Source organism: Lepidothrix coronata, unplaced genomic scaffold, assembly GCF_001604755.1.
Source record: "Lepidothrix coronata isolate B3197 unplaced genomic scaffold, Lepidothrix_coronata-1.0 Scaffold312, whole genome shotgun sequence".
Lineage (NCBI taxonomy): Eukaryota > Metazoa > Chordata > Aves > Passeriformes > Pipridae > Lepidothrix > Lepidothrix coronata.
In genome coordinates this window covers 16,146-35,177 of record NW_016690492.1, presented here as the reverse complement: position 1 = coordinate 35,177, position 19,032 = coordinate 16,146, and the positions used below count along the sequence as shown (strand labels likewise).

Genomic DNA, 19,032 nt, shown 5'->3' with positions numbered 1-19,032 from the left:
CACTTCAGCAGACTTTTCTTGGAGTTCATAAAACCAGTACCAACTATTTCCTTTATGTAATATTTGTATTTCTAACTGGCTTGCTGCAGTTGGTCTTTTCAGGATAGTTATTTTAAAACTGGTTCTTTTGGAATGTTCTATTTTCTGAAGGAAGGTTTTACTTTCTTGTGTTCAATCCATAGCCCGGGGCAATGCACCCGAATGCCCAGTTCTAATTTTTCACTACACAGTAAATCGAATTACCCAGCTAATTTCAGAGGTATACTCAGGTAGGAAAGTCACACGTCAGCAAGGAGGGCAACAGTATTAAAGAAGGCCAATGAACAGCTGTATTAACAGCCAGAGGAAATAACTAAGAAATCAAACAAAGGAGTTGTGAGAGAAAATTTAAAGGACTGAAACCAAGTCTATTTTGCTGTTAAACAACTATGAGAGGAAAGGAATTACACAATTCCCCATATGGTTTTGCTTCATTCTGTCCCCAGGGGAACTCTGTCCCTATTGTAAAGCTAAACCAGTTTCATAAGAGGAACATACAGAAGAAGGTATTTTATCCCTGTTTTTAAGTCAGTTCTCCCTAGTTTCAGTGTAAAGAAAAGCTTTAGATATGAAGATGCCATCAGCCTCTCCTAGTTCTTAGAGAGAAAATAGGATTGTTCACAACGTAGCCCAAACAAAGGACAGTAGTAAGTACTAGAATTTGACAGATTTTAAACACTTTGCTCCAAAACTGTTGGATGTGAGAGTCATGTAATTCTCTAGTTCTACTGGTTTCTTTTTTTTAATTTAAATTTTTTTTGTTCCTCCTATGCATATGCTCTCAGTCTCTCTGGCAGATGTTCTCAGAAAGTACTGAATGGCCATCAACAAAATCACGGCAGTCACAAAGCACTGCCAGCAGTCACCAGTTTATTTTAAAATGCAAAAGAAAATCATTGCCAGAATCACCCTTTTAAAGTAAATCAAGATGTTACAGCATCTTCCCAGAATGTGAGAGATGTTGTCAATAACTTTTTTTTTCAGTGGTGATTTAATATTCATGTTTCCAGAAACAATCCTAATCCCACTGATATACCAGTGAGAGCAATCTATGTTTTCTGCCCTAAAAGTAATCCAGGACCCACAGAATCAGAATAGCATAAAAGATATCAGTTTTCCTGAACTGGAGAACACCTGGGTGCTCCTGTCTGCTCCTGTTCATGCACTCAGCTTGGAAGGGTTGAGACACACAGAAACAGTCCCTGAAGCCAGAACTGGAGTCCAGTAATTCTCCTTCTCTAATGGGGTCTGGTCTAGCTGGACATGGGATTTCAGACTCACCAAAGGCTCTGGGCATGGTCACTGAAAGCCTGAGAGGAAGCTTGTTCTTCTACACCTTTGCTTGGTTTCCTAGACCACTTTGTCTCCAATCTCTTAAAATTTCCTCTTTGACAGAAAATCTGCCTCGTTTTTAACACTGTCTCTCACTGCCCTTTACCTCTGACACTGAAACCCTAAAAATAGATACCAAAGATTTATGAGTTTTTATCATTAAGCTTTCAAAATTACTCTGCAGTGAGATTAAGGAAAACTCAATGGCATTAATTGTTCTATCTGTCCTGAGTCAATAACATAAAACTGTAATTTACAGTTATTCTGCATTTAGAATATTAACTAGGTGAGTAACAATCGAGTGTTCATGAGCAATATTAGTAAATGTGGGCACTGCACTAAAAGGATAAATGCACTTTAAAGGTCATGGAACTGCAGCAGACAAATGCATTAAAACTCAAAATTACAAACTATGAAATCCACAATGTAAGGATGAACATAAAGGATACTGAAAGTCGATTTAAAACACACTTGGAGACTCGCCAGCATAAAAGTCACAAAATTTTCAAATAAATGGATTTATCAAGCAGTTGTTCACATGGCTGCTTTTTAATTAACCCTTTCAACATAGGACATTATTTGACAGGAGAAAAGGCCAGAGCAGGATGTGTTTTAATCATCTTGACCTCCTCAGCATGGTTCTGTGTACATTACACACAAAGGAAACTTGATTGTAACTCTCAAATTCAGCTTAAAGAATAATGTAGAGGAATTTATTGTGGATATAGATACTTGCTGCCTTCCCTGACAGTCATAAACTCCCTCCTAGCAGAATTAAATGGTGAGCAGAAGGTTACAAAGAGGAAAGGCTAACAGTTTTTCCCAAGTAGGTGCCTGGCAATTCCTCCAGCACGCCTTTGCTGTCCCTATCTGTACTGACAGCTGCACTTCCTGCCTCTGCCTCTATCCATAAGACATTCAGGAAGGAAGGTTTGTATCTTTACATGTTTCCCATGAAAGGACTTTGGTGACTAATGCCTGGAGTACTGAGTCACACTGACCGTTCCCATCCACGCTCCCCCATCCAAATTGTTATTGTTCTCCCTGCTCCACTTTTCCCACTATCACAGGCCTTTTCCTCATTTAAATTGTATTTATAGCTTCTAAAATATCAGCAAAGTTTAGCAATATTTTTATTTTAAATGTGGGTATCACTGTTTTGCTTTACACAGTTCCTAGAAATGAAGTCTATGTCACTTCTGCCAAGTAAAATATTACAAAAGTCACCAACAATATTCTTTTGGGGGGTGGGGGGTGGTGTGTTTGTTACACTGACACCACTGTAAGACTCATTTACTACCCTCGTTGTTTAAGGGCTTTTAGTTTCTTGAGAATTCCAATATACATTGTGAGTGAAATTGGCTTATGTGTCATCAGCTTAATTTGATTCTCCTAAAATGTTCTTGTACTTCTCCTAAAATATTAATTGCTTCAGATGTTATGTGCCCTACAAGGATTTGAAACAGCCTGACAGACCACCCTGCTGAATCAAGCCTCCCTTAAAGCTACTGCAGTGGAGAAATTGCTTTAGAAAAACAAGAGTTTTTCTTCAAACTCGAGCTATTGATCAGAGTTAACTTATTCACCTTTAGGAGAGCTTCCTTTAAAAGAACTCTCTTGGAGCTCAAAATACCCTAGTCTGAGATTCTGGCAACCAAATACTAGTTGTATTATTAATCATAAAAGTTATTCATTGTCCTACTGTTTCAAATTTACAGAGGGAAAAAAAAAGCCTCCCCTTTTGCAGCACTCACTGCTGGACTTTGAATCTAGACATCTGATTCCTGAATCTACCACATTCTAAAGAAAACACACCAGCAGATACTGCTTTCTGCCGGCTAAAGAAGAAAAGGATAACTCATTTAAAACCGAAAGTCTCTCACAAAGTACTCACCCAACTCCTAGCAACAGTTCTTGAAGAAAGAAGGAATTCCCGAATCAGAGCTGAATATGACCCTCCCCTACTAATTCACGCCGAAGGGGTGTGGTGTAAAGCTACAAAGGCAGGATTGCAACCTGATCTTCCTAGAGCGGGGATCGCTGGGCTCGGGGCTGTTCTGGCTTTTCGCGGAGCACATGGGCTCGCTCTGGGTGAAAGTCAGAGATCTGCTGCAGCGGCAGGAACGCTTCCTGTGTAAAAGTTTTCTCGTTTGCCTGGAGTTCAGAGCAACTGTGTTCTAAACAGCGCCAGCTAAAACGGGCTGCACCTTTAAAGAATAGAGTTGTGCAGGATAATCTGTGCATTTGTGCCTTGCGGGCTCTGATAGGGCTCACGAGGATGGCGTATTCATTGTCTACTTAGAGAGATACAGGGCAGTGCACTGTTGTTTTTCATCTGTTTGCTTTTTAAACGAAGCCTTGGTATTTACTCTGCATCCATCGCAGTGTTTGGAGCTGCTGTGCCTCCAGCTAGAACATACCATCTATTTACAAATCACATTGTTACGTGCTAAAACTAACCTTTAGTGTCAGTAAGAGTACTGTGGCTGAAGATAGGGATGGAGACTCCAGACACCCTCTCTGAGACCTTATAACTTGTAGATGCAATTCCAGATGTCCAGAGTCTTAGTCTTAGAAACAAGGGATGAGAATTTCCAAGGTAATGGATTAAGCAGTAACAGAGACAGAAATAACAGCTGAAGAACAATAACTTACACAGTCAGTAGCTGTAACTCATTGCAATTACTTTTTAGGCAAAGACCAACAGGTAGTTAAATCACTATCATTGAATATTTATCTGTTCATCACCATCCTGGAACGGACTGGAAGTCTCTCATGTTCAGTTAACGGGTTATAACAACCTTCTGACACAAACAGAAGTGCTCATGGCAACTCCTTAGATCTCATGTCTTGTTCTGACTGTCAAAATGTCTGTAATACTTGTCAGGGCAAAGCCAGTGGTCAGCTGAGTCTACTGACTCCTAACTGGGTCAATAATCAAATGGATTAACTGCCCTCAAATGGACTAGAAGAACTCCCAAAGCAAAGGGGCAGTTCGAATGCTGGGGGTGAGGTTCTGCTATACAGTTACTAATTAGCAACTCAGATAAAGCGAGAGGCAACCCAGCTCAGGAGGTCAGGGAAATGGAAATGCTCAGGCTGTCATTTGTGTGACACCAAGACTCTGACAAACATTGTGGGCCCACATGTTGAGAATTGGTGTCTCTCCGAGGGTCACAAGACAGACAGTCCAAAACAGATGCATGAAAATTACACCATGGTTTAAAGAAAGGTCAGTCTGTACATTTACAATAGACACCAAAACCACCAGATTTCAAAAGAATTACACACTTCTTCACTATGATTTTCTTGGAATGCAGCTGTGTGGATGAACATGTATCCCTGTGGATAGTTTCAAACTCGCTCTACTCTACAAGTCATTTACAAATGAGCTGCCTTGGTTTTAGTCCTACTGGATGCTGAATGGTCTGAATTACAAGTCCATGTATATATATTCCAAATCGAGGGACTGGACCTGGTCATAACCTGAAGGGAGATTTTTTGGTTTCAATGAGAAATATTTTTTTTTTAAACGAATAGACAAGAAAGAATTTTCATGGTTTGCGTCACAACGTGTTAGCATCAGTCCATCTTTTCTCACAAGATCTTGCTCAAGTCACTCAGATTTGGTGTGCAAAATAATAAAGTAGTTCTGAAAGGAATAGTCCACAGAGATATGGAAAAAAAAAAAGCTACAGTTCAAAATATATTTCTCATCTTATGGTCAAATAAGTTGAGAATCACGTCTAAAGAAATGTACTTTGGGGAACACGTAAAAGAATGAAACCCTTATTTTGATTAAAAGTTAGACTAAGAGATCTTTAGTAAATAATAAAACCATATGATAGTAAAAAAGCATGATGAACACATATTCAAAAGAAAATTTCAAAGGAAACTTTCATTTTCAGATTAGTAATTTTGCTTTCTACTCTATTGTCTCTTCAGTTCCCACGTGCAGCCCTCCTAATTTAGTTGTCAGAAGGGTCTCTGGACTCCTTTGCATTATAAATACAACAGAAAGGGCTTCAGCTGAGACTGAAATCAGACTTGGAAGATGGAAAGGACACTCTTTGGAACCTTTAGTAGGATCAAAGAATTCCATTCAGCCATGACCTGGCCTAGACGATCACGCCAACCTCTGGCCTGCCCTGGAACCTGCTGATAGCTTAAGACAGTTGTCAACAGTTAAATGTTCACAGTGGAAAAAGTCCCTACAGTCCTGAAATAACAGGTTTTGTTCCTTTCTAGAAGGGGCTTTTGAGACGAGCAGGTGAAATCTGTGAGTTCTAAAACTAGCCAATGAGAAACACTTTTCTAGGGTCCTGTGGGAATCTAGAAACCTCTCAAAAGGTGTAGCTTGCAAATCACAAAACTCACCAACCTGGTTTTTCCTTAAGAGATCATCTAGTTGTCGTTTGTTCCTGTTCTGAAGAACCCAAGAATCCTTACTTCAGGGATTTCCAGCCTTTGAGTATGTGACATTATCATTACATTCTCTCTTCATGTTTGTTTATATCCCGTACTACAGGAATCACTTACCCACACAAAGATTACAATTCAGAACTTTAACATTTCACATTAATTCTGAGATCCACCCAGAGAGCCAAGCTCTGGCCAGTTATACAATAGTAGGAACTGCAACACTGTTGGATGAGTGTGAGGAAGGACCACTTACAGCACGTAGATCAGCAGGCCAGCTACCAAATTCCCCTTGGATTTCATGGATTACACTGCCATGCAGCAGGAGCAGTGCAAGCCTGATATTCCAGCCCCCTTTACAAGCTGCTTTCTGCTGGCCTATTTTGAAGTGACTCAGATTGGATAGTCAAAGGAAAGCACAGAGAGCATTTAAATTATTCCTCTTCCACAGATAGAATAGCTTTACTCGGGGATTACAGCCCCAGAACATCACAGACAGAAAAGGCAGAAAAGTGGGGCAGAAAAGGCCCACCAGGAAGGTCTGAAAGACAGAAGACAAGACCAGAGCTACTGAATACATTCCAGATCATTCCTATCACTGGGAATTCCGTAAAGAACTTTTACATGGTACACAGCTCCATTTTTTCATGACTGCTATTCCTCACTATGTATCTACAAGCAGATATATGCAAAAGTACGGATAAATTCAATTGAAACAGAGATGCCATGAAAAAAAATCACTTGTACAATTCTTGCAGTACTCAGTACTTGGCTCTGAAGAGTTCAAAGCTGAGACAATTAGATTTTAGCCTTCTGACAGTACGTGGAATTCTTACCCACAAACTGAGAGATCAGGGAATTAAAATCAAAAAAAAAAGAGGGAAGCTTTATGTGAGAGGTCAGCATGATTGACACTGACTGAAAAGGCACACCACCAGTTACCATCTGACCACAGGAAAAATGCTTCTTCTCCATGTTGTCAGCTGGCAGCTCTCACTGTGAATCTGCTTCTGGCGACAGCTCCACTTTTTCCCCACAGCAAAAACAGAAGGGAATGTGCCATCCCAGAAAAGCCCCTCACTTGGAGCTCTGTCTTGAGTACTGGCCTGCAGAAGGTAGGCAAGGATAGCAACAGTAAAAGTCTTAGTGTCTGAAGAATGCTTACAACCCACAGGTTAAAAACAACTGACTCTTCTCTGAGTCACTCCAGTGACTTCAGGTCAGATACTCCACCCTCCTCCCTCCATCATCTGTCATAGTGCTGCACAGCCTGTGTTTCCACCACTGGCTTTACACTGGGAGCACAGCTAGTGCCAGCAAGACATCAGGAAAATGGAAGATAAGAGCTGATAACTAACCTGGTGTCTTCAGAGTCACTGTCTTCTGGAATGTTCGTCATCCCTTTGGGTTGCTGCTCGTGTTGACTGAGAGGGATGGAGGAAAAGACAGCGAACTTCAAATTCAAATTTTTCTATGCTGTTCATCTTTATTTTTATGAAGTGGATGGGGTTTAGCAGAATATGTTATATTTCACCACAGTGCTAAACACCTGGTGCTCAGAAATTAAAATGATGCACAAATGCCCAATCTTGTTACTGTACCAGAACAGAGAGAAGGCAACACAAAATTATACGTTAAGTTTTATGTGTACATATATAAAATACAATTACTTTTTAAGCTCTATCGTTCCTGAAGCAGGATTTACTACATCACACAGTTGAAAAAGCACAAAAGTTTTTTCTTCACAAAGGCCTCTCTCTCTCAGTGAGGGTGTGACATTGCTCGGGCTTTAACACCGCAAACGTCTGTGAAGTTTTGTTGCCCTCTAGTGATGCTTAAAGCTCCTTTTAATACGACTTCTACAAACGGCTTTCTTACTGTTTCCTACCTGTTGCCTTATTTTTGTTGTGCTTTTTATAACATTTAATATTTAAATCCCAACTAAAACACACGAATGGAAGTGAAAAAGTGAAGGACCTTCCCCAGTGAAAGAAAGATCAGAACCCAGCAGCTGGCACTTGGAAACCTGTCTCTATAACACACACCTCTGTCCCTCCTTGTTGTTCTTCCTTCCTGTAACTTCATGTTCTCATTTAAAAACCGTGGCTATGTCAAGTGTTTTCTAAAGACTGAAATGGAAACGATTGAAGAGGGTGACTGTTGTTGCTGAAAGCAGAATGCTGAGATAGCACAGTGAGGAAAATAAAAATACAGGCTTTGTTTCTGCCCTCACTTCAAAGGTAGTAATACCTTTGAGTAATAGAGTAAAGTAGAATATTACTGAAGCTGACTGTTGGAAATGTAGGAACATTTTTAAAAGGGGGAGAGAATATTCAAGCCCCTCAGGCATCTGCCTTTCTGATTTGCCCAGTTGCCTTATGCTGAGCAACCAGTTCTCTCGAAGTGAAACTTCTGTTTTGCTTAGCAGAAGTACACAGGTTCTGCAGTCAGCTGATGCTGCTGTTCTTGTTCCTGAAACAAGCTGAGATTCTGAAATTTTCCTTCCATCAAAACCAAGACTTAAAAAAAAAAAAAAAAAGAAAATGGAGCCTTCCTTATATTTTAAAAATTATTCTTTTCTTTGAGTAGAACACTTTATCAGATATTCTCCATCCTATAGAAACCCAGTATCAGCATATCAGTAGAATGTAACATTGCTTTGTGGATACCAGATTAAGCAGGGGTTAAGTACCCAGCATATCTAATAATCTGAAAACCACTCAGAACACGCAGGAAGAGGCAATGCAACTGTGACTAAGGCTTAAATTTTAATTTTCTTTTCCTGTATTACTACCAAACTATTGCCTCTTGCCAAAGGACAGATGTGACAAACTTGTGCCTTTCTTATTTTAATCTGGGTAGTTGTTTCCTTTCCAGTATTTCAATCTGTTTTCCTGTGCCTTTCTTTTTGCTTATGAGCTTCCACAACTCGTATAATTTTTTTTTTTAATTCATCAATTTCTTAAGAGTTAAAAAAGCAGGTTACTCGGAGCATACCTTGAAGTTGAAACCCTAAAGAATTTGTTCTTATTACTTCCTTTTTGAAAAGGCCAGAGATAAGTTACTTCTGTAATACCATTGCAGTAATCAGAAAGTACAGAGCATATTATGTGACATTTCGAATAACGTGGAGACTTCATGACTCAGATCCAATAAGAGAAATTTTGGATAACTGAAAAAGTAGAGGGTCAGGTCAGAACCAGATGCCACTTATTTTTAGAGCCAGAAGCTACATGAGGTGTGAATTTTATTATAAAACTCACAGTGCCTTTAACCAAAGCAGAATAAGGGACGTCTTATCTGAAAATAGTAAGTGTTTTGTCTCCTTCCCTACAAAAGGCAGGTTTCTTATTTATTTTTGGTCTTATTATTTCATTATTTTGATACAAATTGAAAGAACTTTCCATCATAAAGCTGCATTTAGATCTGAGGTAGATCACATCTGAAGCAAAATATACTAGAAAAGTTTCACCTACTGAATTTTGTCTTGTTAAATAGACAAGGGGGTGTGCACAGGCTCGTCAAACAAATTGCCTCACTGGACAAAGCACTTGTTTTAAAGTAATATATTCCTCACTTGGCTCAGTAAACATCTACTTTGGAAATACATGTGTTAATTAAACATATATGTAATTTTTCTGGGTTAGTTATTTATCATGCTTTTCGTTCTGCTGTGGTGTCTGATTATCCTCTCAACGAGTCCAGAACTAACTGGTTTAGTCACTGGATGTCACTGTTGCAGCACTGAGAGCTTCGGTGTTTTATCTGGAAACAGCAAGCAAGGAACTTGTGTGTATTTTATTCCTTCATTATTATTAAAGGTTTGCATTCCTGCTCACGTTGAAGTCACTGAGAGTTTTATTACAGGCTGAATATTTAGAAGTATTCAGGCCTGAGGATAATTTATGCTTTCATAAATCAGGGGAAGGTATTTAATTTAAGTTTTACAACTCTTTATATTTTAATTTAAAAGTGTGACCTTTCTTAGATTTTTGTTTCTAGGGCTCTGATAAGAATTGTATTTCTGAATATCTTTTCAAGTATGCACAGTGTACATATTTCTGTATTTACATATATACATACACATATATATACACCAGCCCCAGAATGATATACATATTTATGAATATGTATACATTGGCATCATTTAAATGTATATAAATATGATACACATATTTATGAATATGTATACACTGACATACTATTTCTTTAAAAATTCCAGCATAATTTTTGGTAGTTTCATGTAAGCTACAAATTCAAATGATTACCTCTTGCAAAAGTAAAATACCCACTGTTTGCCTTAACAAGCCTGAGACAAAGCCAAGCAGAGTAAGGAACACCACTCTGCGTGTTCAGAATTTTGACAACTAAATAATTTATATAAGAATGTAAGTAGCTTGCAAAGTCAGTCTTTTTACAGTTTTTTTCCCAGAGTCCCTTAAAATACATTACATCAGCATAAGCATTATCAATTAGATAATTGATGGTATTATTTAACTGTTTCTAACTCTTGTTTAAATGAAACAAAATGAAATTAACTGGAACCTGGGTTTAGGTTGGTAAGCACTTTATAAGCAGAATTTCCCATTCATTGGACTTTTTACTGATTTCTCAGAAAATATGGGCATGCCTGGATTTCCTTTATCTTGACAACGGATGAATAGAAGTGAAAGTTATTTCTCTGTGGTGAATTTGACTGGGATACACTAGTTATAGATGCTCCTCCAAGCAGGAGCCACCTTCTGTGTCATTTTGTGTTTTTGTTTTTTTTTTAAATGCCAGCTTCCTACAGGTTGAAACCTCCTCTGTGGTGTGGCTGCTGAATAATAAATCAAGTACAGGAGACGCACAAACCGTGCCATAAGGAACAGCAACAGGAGTTTCACAATATGCTAGCAGAGAACTATTTTAAGGGTATGAGTGAGATGGCAACTGAGGACACCACCATCTGCTGCCAGTCCTGGGGAGCCTGGGCCGGCAGGAAGGCACAATTCCCGGCAGACACGCCAGACCTGGAGCCAGCCCCCGGCCCCAGCTGCTGCAGGGCCATCCCTGCTGCCTCCTGCTCCCCCCAGCCGGGAGAGGCTCTCAGCAGCCCTGCCCCATCACCTGCTGATCCCAGCCTGTGCACCAGGCACGGGAAGGAGATCCAAGCACATAACAGGAAACCTGCTTCTCAATCTGCTTAGAAAGCGAACAAAGCCTTACCAACATCATCATCATGGCCAGGCTTCACGAACGAAGATTTGGGGAGGGCTCTACCCACGTTTGTTGCAAGCACACTGGTGGCTAAAAAGGCCAGTTTGAGATAGGTACGTCTGGCTGCAAAAGGCACAGCAGAAAGACTCCTTAGGACGTATATTCTGTGAAGCACGATTCTTTCTGCGTTGCCTTTTCTCCTCCAGAGTGATCCTCCATGTGTTGTCAAAGGCATCAGCAGCGTTATAGATGGCATGTCTCCAGACCTCCTGATTGGAGGCCAGAGCAGACCAGTTATGATGATCAATATGGCTAAGGCTGAGATGTTGTTTCAGGGAGTCCTTGTATCTCCTCTTTGGGGTTCCTCTCATGCAGCAGCTGGTGGCAAGTTCACCATAAAGCAGGATCTTAGGGAGGCCGTGGTCCTTCATCCTGGAGCCGTGCCCTGCCCAGCACAGCTGTGTTCTCATCAACATGGCCTCAATACTTGTGACAGCTGCTTGCTCTAGAACAGATGGATTGGTCACATAATCTGACCAGTGGATGTTTAGGATTGTACGGAGGCAGCGTTGATGGAAGCGTTCGAGGAGTCGCAGGTGGTGGCGGTAGATGACCCAGGATTTAGATCCATATAAGAGAGTAGACAGCACTATGGCTCTGTAAACACTGATCTTGGTACTTTTCATCAAGCGTTTATTTCGCCAAACTCTTTTATGAAGCTTTCCGAAGGCACTGTGTGCCTTTGCTAACCTGTTGTCCTGCCCCCTCCTTACCAACCACTGCCGTGATAAAGATCTGCACCTCCCAGGGCTGGCTGCTTCCTCACCCACCCGCCGACTGACAGCCTGCCAGGGGAGTGATTTGAAGAGGAAAAGGCTCCTCTAGGAATTACAGAGAGGGCAAAAGTTGTTTGTGCGTTTTTGTTTTAATCTGGGTGGTTGTTTCCTTTCCAATATGTCAATCTGCTTTTCTGTGCATTCTGTTTTGCTTATGAGCTTCCATAACTCGTATAATTTTTTTTTAATTCATCAATGTCTTAAGAGTAAACAAGCAGGTTATTTGGAGCATGCCTTGAAATTGAAACCCTAAAGAATTAGTTCCTATTACTTCCTTTTTAAAAAGCCCAGAGGTAAGCTACTTCTGTAGTACCATTGCAGTAATCAGAAAGCACAGTGCCTTTAACCAAAACAGAATAAGGGATGTCTTATCTGAAAACAGTGTTTTGTCTCCTTCCCTACAAACACCACATAAACTTTGGCTCTTTTCAGTTGCTATCCAGTATCTAAGACGGTATCTCCAAGCAAAACAAGCTCTAAAAGTGTTTCCATAAGAAGTCATCAGGCAACTAAAACCAGGCAGTTGTTCCTGTGAGGGTTATTCCTGTGCACTTGCTTACTGGGGAGCAGAGGACAATTATTTACACCGTGTTCATAACTCTTAGAACAATTGCCTGCCCTTTACCAAGTTCCTGCTCTCCAAGAAACTGGGAACAATTTGTGTTTCTCAGATGACAGAGCACTAATCCATCTTCAGCAGAGCTTTTGCTGCCTAGCGGTGAGAAAAAGTATCTTATTCTTTCAGTATTATTGCTACCCTTTTTTTTCCTGCTAGTAGAGAGTAAGTAATAAATAATTAGCAGATTAGACACACATAGGAAATCTAAACACTTGTCTGTACTTCAAGAAAACAAGAGATACTGGATTAAAAGTGAAAAAAAGAAAAAAAAAGCACATTCGAAGTCCAGCACTATCCTGTTTCAAAACTAATCAATCAAGAGAAGACTGTGCCAAACATGCAATACTTTCTACACTACAATACTGAAACTCATGACATGATGCTAAGAAGGCACGTGCCACAAGTCCTGTGAGACTCTCCAGGCGGGAGACTCCTCTCAAACTCAGTAAATCAGAGCCCCCTTAGGTGACTGATAGACATCAAATTAGTCACTGGTAACATCATTTGCTCCTTTGTAGGAAAGTTACTCCAACAAATATGTTGGATTCAAAACACCTCTTCCATGCAACAGTTTCATGGCACACACACAAAGCAACAATAACCCAAAACAGATCCCTGGCAGGACTGCCTGTCTCAGGAGACAGAAAATGGAACATAATGCCTTGCACAAGAGTTTTGCATTTGAGCTTGATCATTTCGAAGGGAAGAGCAAACATCTGGAATGCTGACCAGCCAAAATTGCTTAAGTGTATGTTCAACTCTAAACACAGAAGTAACAACACTGGAATATGAAAGGACTTTTAAAAGGAGAAAAGCACATAACAGGTTGCCACGGAAAAATGTACTTACTGCTGCATTCTTGTCTCATCCAGCAAGTGCAGACATGTCGGTCTGGTGAGGAACTGGATGAATGAATCAATTTAAACTGTACCCACAACAGTTCTTTAACAGAAATGAATTAATGATAGTTCATGGGAAAGATTTACTCAGACTGCTACCAGAGGACAAGTCAGATAGGGAGCTGAGAGAGTGATCTATGGAAGGCTGACAACAACCCTTCTTCACTCATTAGAAAAAACCCAGTATTTATAGGTGCTTCGTGGGTACTAAGTACATCCTTAGAAAAGCATAGTTTAACACAACTGTTCAGAATACTCACAGAAGTCATATTTACAGTGTATGAAAAACTGTGTGGCTTTTATGGGAAAATCCAAACAATTTCAGTAAAATCCTAGCTTGCTTAGTGGCAAATTTTTGACTGGTGAGAATCTCTCACTGCAATATTCTCACCTTCGCTGAATTAGCCTATTTTAATAAGAGAACAAGCAGAGAAGGAGGATTTTTCATAAAGCTCATGTGCTGTTGGTAAAAGCAGATTAAGAATTACTCTATATTTTCCTTTGATCCTCTGCTAGCACCGTACAAATCTGCTCTAGATTCTGACAGAAGCCTGACAGCTTATTTGATGTCTTTACAGCATGTGAGATAGCAGGGGTGAGATATCTTTTGCTTCCTTCCATGACAGGGTAACACAATTTGCCCAGAGCTATGACACTGTGAGACACACACCCTGCTCTAATGCACTGGATAACTGTTATAATAGACACATACAAATTTCTTTGACAGAATAACCCTCGTACAAACAAGTTACAATTGCTTACACTTACATTTCCAAGAAGATTTTAATACAAGCTGCTTGCAATAAATCAAACCCAGAAGCAGTTTCCCCTCAATAATAAAGGATAAGATGCAGGCAGGTTTCCTACAGAGTGCTCTGTTGGACCATATTCAACTAATGATGTATAAATATTCTCCCTGACAGATATTTTTTTTCCCTCCAATGCTATTTTTACATTTTGTTGCTCATTGGAGAAATAGCTGATATATAGATACAACATACCTGTTGTTGAGGGCTTTTCATCCTGCCTAGGAATCCACATAAAATTTAACAAAAATACTTTTTCCTTCAAATACTTTGTAATCATAAAAAACAAACAAAAAAAAACCCCACAAACAAACAACCTGAAACCACTTATACAAAAATAATTGTTTAAATAGAACAAGCACAGCTTACTTTGAACCTATATGCAGTCTATGAAGGACTGGAAGGATTGAGCTTTAATAGCAGGTAGAGTATTTCCTACTTGGTCAGGACAGAGAACGCCAAGTTTGGAGGGTAAATCAGTCTCAGAAACTCCTTAGGTTAATTTTGCAGGCTGAATTGAAAAAGTATTTCAGTTAGGCTTTAAAGAAATACCTTCTCTCCTTTTGTGTCCTTCAGAAGGGAACCAAGTGATCTCTATTTGCATGTAAGCATGGAAATATTGTAAGTGCACTGCTCTGCCATTTCTTGTGTCAGCTCCACAAAATATGACTGATGAGTTAATCAGAAGTGTGACAAATGACAAAGTTCTCTCTTTTGTTTCCTTGCTGCTCAACTGACAAAAATAGAAGTATGGGTGCTTTCACAAAGAGAGGCTTGAATAGGTTGGAGACCAAGATTAGTGCGAGAATCATTCATGCAGAGAAATGCAAGAAGAAAATGAAGTTTTTCAGGACTTGTTCCACAGATGTAAAGTGATGTGCATGCAGGCAAAAGCATTTTTAGAATTCAAGATTTTTCTTAATTTCTGTCAGTGCGATGCAGGGAGCAGAAGATGAGGTCAAGTTTAACAAGAAAGCAAAGCTGAGTGTTATTCAGAGTTATCAGTTGCTCATGAGAAAAAAAACAATTGGTAACATATGCAGAAGAACATATACTATTATAATTAACTGTTTTCAACATAGGCATCTTTGAGTTTACTACACAAATTTCTTTCTTAGCACAAAGATCATTAGTTGAAGTGGTGCCGTAGATCAGGATGCAAATTTGGGGTTTTGTTTGGGTTTTTTTTGGTTTTGTTGCTTTGGTTTGGTTTTCTGGAGGCTACGTCAACATTTTAGAAACAGATGAAGAACATGGACATTATGACTGTTTTTGTTCCATTTAAAACAGAAAGATCTTACTGCTTTTTGAACTGTGCTTTTTGGATACAAACAGCAAGCAGGTGGACAGGCCAGCTGGAAAACAGAAGGGTGAAAAAAGAACAGAAAGAAATCATAATTGCCCTAAGCAAGAGACATATTTATTTAAAGATGAATGCCTAGGGAGGTGTTGTAAGTATTTTTGGGAAAAAAATATTCATGCTAAATTAGCTCTCCCCTCAGTAAACAGCTTTTTTTTTTCTGAAACTAAAGTGCTTTTTGCTAAACATAGCTCATTCACGTCATTAAAAGAAGGTCCTTTGATTTTTACAGAGAATACTCACTTTTCTGACCAAAATTTCAGTCCCAAATACCAATTCTTTGTTCACAAGAGACAGCAGAAAAATGATTCACACAGATATTTGGGCTAATAATAGGCTACAAGTTCTTCCTGTCTGTGGAACTGAGGGGGCACTGAGTAATCAATTAAATGATCTATTGTCAATACCTTGCCTGGGCATAAGGTGACATATTTTAAGGCTCTTGTGCTTAAAACACCCATCATGGAAAACAGTTTGTTGGTGATTTATTACTGCTCTTCGGTAAGAAGAATGAAGCTTCACAGCATTTCATTTGATTTCTGATTTTTTTTCAGAATCATTTGTGATTTAGGTGGTAGCTTTCACTACTGTCAAAGAGGGAAGATGACATTTCTTCCTTCACTGTTGCCAACCTACTCTTTATGCCTTTGGAATAAAAAAAAAGTGAATTCAGCTCTCTAATAATAGGCAGAGTGCAGAGTACACCGAGCCTGGAGCTTCCCTCCCAGCTCCCAGATGGACCTTCCTGCTTCAAGCCAGTGCCTGCAACCTGTCTGGAAAGAACCAATTCACTTTTTGTTTCAAAATGAACTTTAAAACAGAGAGTTTGCTCTGTGTAGCTTTACCATTAGGAAAGAAAACCCTGCTCTGTTAGAATATACACACTGAAGGTTGAACAGTGGAATATGTGGACAGATGAAAATGGGATTTGTGACTTGTTTAATCACTGTATGATTTTCTGCTCACGTGCTTGAGCTTTAAGGATTAAAAAACCAACCAAACAAAAAACAAAACAAAACCCCAAACACAAGAAAACCCAAAACATTAACACCCAACTGTTTTTTCCACCCATAAGCAATACAGCAAATATTCTCGTTGTGTGGTGCTGAGCAATGGCTGCAGGGAAAAAAAAAGTGCTTCTCCACTCAGTATGTTTTTGTGAAGTTAACATAACATGAAGAACCACAGCAGGACTCTGGTATTACGGTGGCTGCTTGTGAGAACGTCTCCTTTCCTCCAAAATAAGCAGAGTTTAAACAGAATGGAAAGCTGAATAATTACCACCTCACAGTTGGAGACACTCCAACGTCCTCTGGTAAATCTGCAAGTGATCGGCTCCGGCAGATTTTGGAAGTGCACTGCTCAGAAAAGCAGTTTAACCACTAGAGGGAGAGGAAGTGTTCCCGAGGATTCAGTTATACCAGTGTATTGTGCATCACGGGTTTGTAACACTGGCTCATTACTTTCCAATTTTTCATCTGCATGTCCTATACCTTCTTGGAATGGAACACATTAATCAAATTATATATTACCATATAGAAACCAGTGAGGTACAGATTCTCTGTAGATAGGGAGGTTCCTGTTAATCCCAAAGTTTGAAGGATGCAGAACCTCTAGCCACTATTAGGAACACGATATTTTGGTATCTCAGCAGTGCATAACTCACAGACTTGCTCTACTTAGAATTCTGGAGCACTCAAAAATATATTGACTGCTTTAAAAAGCTTCCTAGAGGAACTTCGCTATTTCTTTAGAAATAAAGTGGTTACTCACTTGGTCACTATCACCAGAAAATGATATGAAATTCATCTCCCTTATTCCTAAATTTGTCTCTATGTTATTACTAAAGTCATGGCAACACAATGCTTTCTACACAGAGCAGTCTCCTATGTGAACAAATGCTTCTGATTACAAATAATATTTGGTATTTGGAATCTGCCACAGGAAATACCCAACATGTCGTGACTGACTAAAAAACTAACCCAATTTATCATTTGTGACTCTTAAAAGCACACAATCACACACAAAATCTGCATATGGAACAACCACTGGGTCTTCTGACATATTTTTTTATCTATTTTGTTCAATCACTAAAATTGCTTCAAATGAAGAAACAATCATTTATTAGTCTAACAGTAGGGAATCCTACTGTACAGCAGAAAAGGTTTTGTCTGCAGCATATTTTTAGTCAAATTCCTTTTGTAGGACGGTGTTTGGCTCATTTAAATGCAAGAAAACTGAAAGAAAATTCTAGATGAACCCCTCCGTGTCTTGCAGGATCAATCCACTCTATTTGCCTGCACATTTTGTAGTTGACAAAGAGGTTTTATTGTTCTGATTAAAAAGAGGAACATCTTAGCTGAATGACTTCTGCTAACTCTTCTTGCTGATAGCTTTGGATCTAAAGGAGATGAGGAAATAAATACCTGAAAGAAGGAATCTTTTTTTATTATTTCATTTTGTGTGAGGTGCTCTGCTTTATCCATGGCTGCTGCAGAATTAAAAGCAAAAATACCCCAAAACACTTTGTATGACAGAAACTATTTGCTTAGAATAAGCAACAGATAAAAGATTTCACTATATTTTCTACAATAAAAAGGTCAATGGATGCCTCAATTCTTATTACTACCAACTCACTGTCACCTAAGAAGATGTGATCAAGGAATAAATTTTCTTAGTTGCTAAATCCTCACTCTCCTCCTGCCCAATCACTGTAATTTTTGACTAGTTTTTTCTTCTGTCTATTTGTTCAGGTTTTTAAGTCTGAATTACAGCCATACAACTTCTTTGTTTGATGGTAAATCAAGTTTTACACTGAGTAAACTTCCAGAAAAGACAGATCTTTGCAGACAATCACAGAAAAAAAATGTAACTGAAAACCAAAAAAGAAGTTATGCAGAAGTATATCTTAAGAAGGAATACATTAAGTGTATCATTTAATTAGAATTCATTTTCATTTCTTGATGTTGCTTTTTTTCAAAATGAACTCTCTAGAAGTGTTCCATGCTTCCAGGGCTAATGCAAGGGTGGTTAGAAACTACGTATCAATTCAGGACTTTTGAATACCAGAGCTAATTAAGATTAACTTCTGCGAGATACAGTTATTTAACAAGCTATAGAACAAATTATCCTATCTGGTAATAGAATATAAAGTTTTATAGGAGAAAACAGGAAAGAAAATAACCATTGACATGAGGGTAAGTATAAAGTATGGCCTCTGGGGAATTAAGAAGTTAACCCCTCAGCATTATCTGATGCTGAAAGGACAGAACAGGCCTGCTTTGCATGAACAGGATTTGAAGGTAATAATTGTGTCACAGGCTTTCAATCAGCATGGAATATGCAAATTGAAGTCATTTTTAAGCAATTTTATTCACAGAGAAAACGTGATGTAAATGGAGCCAGTCTGAGGCAAGGCAGAGGGTGAGCCCATGCACTGCTTTCTGCAAGTTAATGAGAAAGACCAACCTGATATGGCCAAGGAATGAATTAACTTCTGAGCCCCACAGCTCTCAAAGAAAGT

At 39.2% G+C, this 19,032-nt stretch overlaps 1 protein-coding gene across 1 annotated transcript in view; it reads right to left on the bottom strand.

Moving 5' to 3' along the window:
• TFPI (tissue factor pathway inhibitor) overlaps positions 1-3,419 on the bottom strand; it is a 33,742-nt gene extending 30,323 nt beyond the window's left edge. Inside the window, 1 exon segment of the mRNA XM_017837835.1 lies at positions 3,266-3,419. The gene's annotated coding sequence lies outside the window, so the exon portion shown is untranslated.
• Between the last annotated feature and the right edge of the window lie 15,613 nt (positions 3,420-19,032).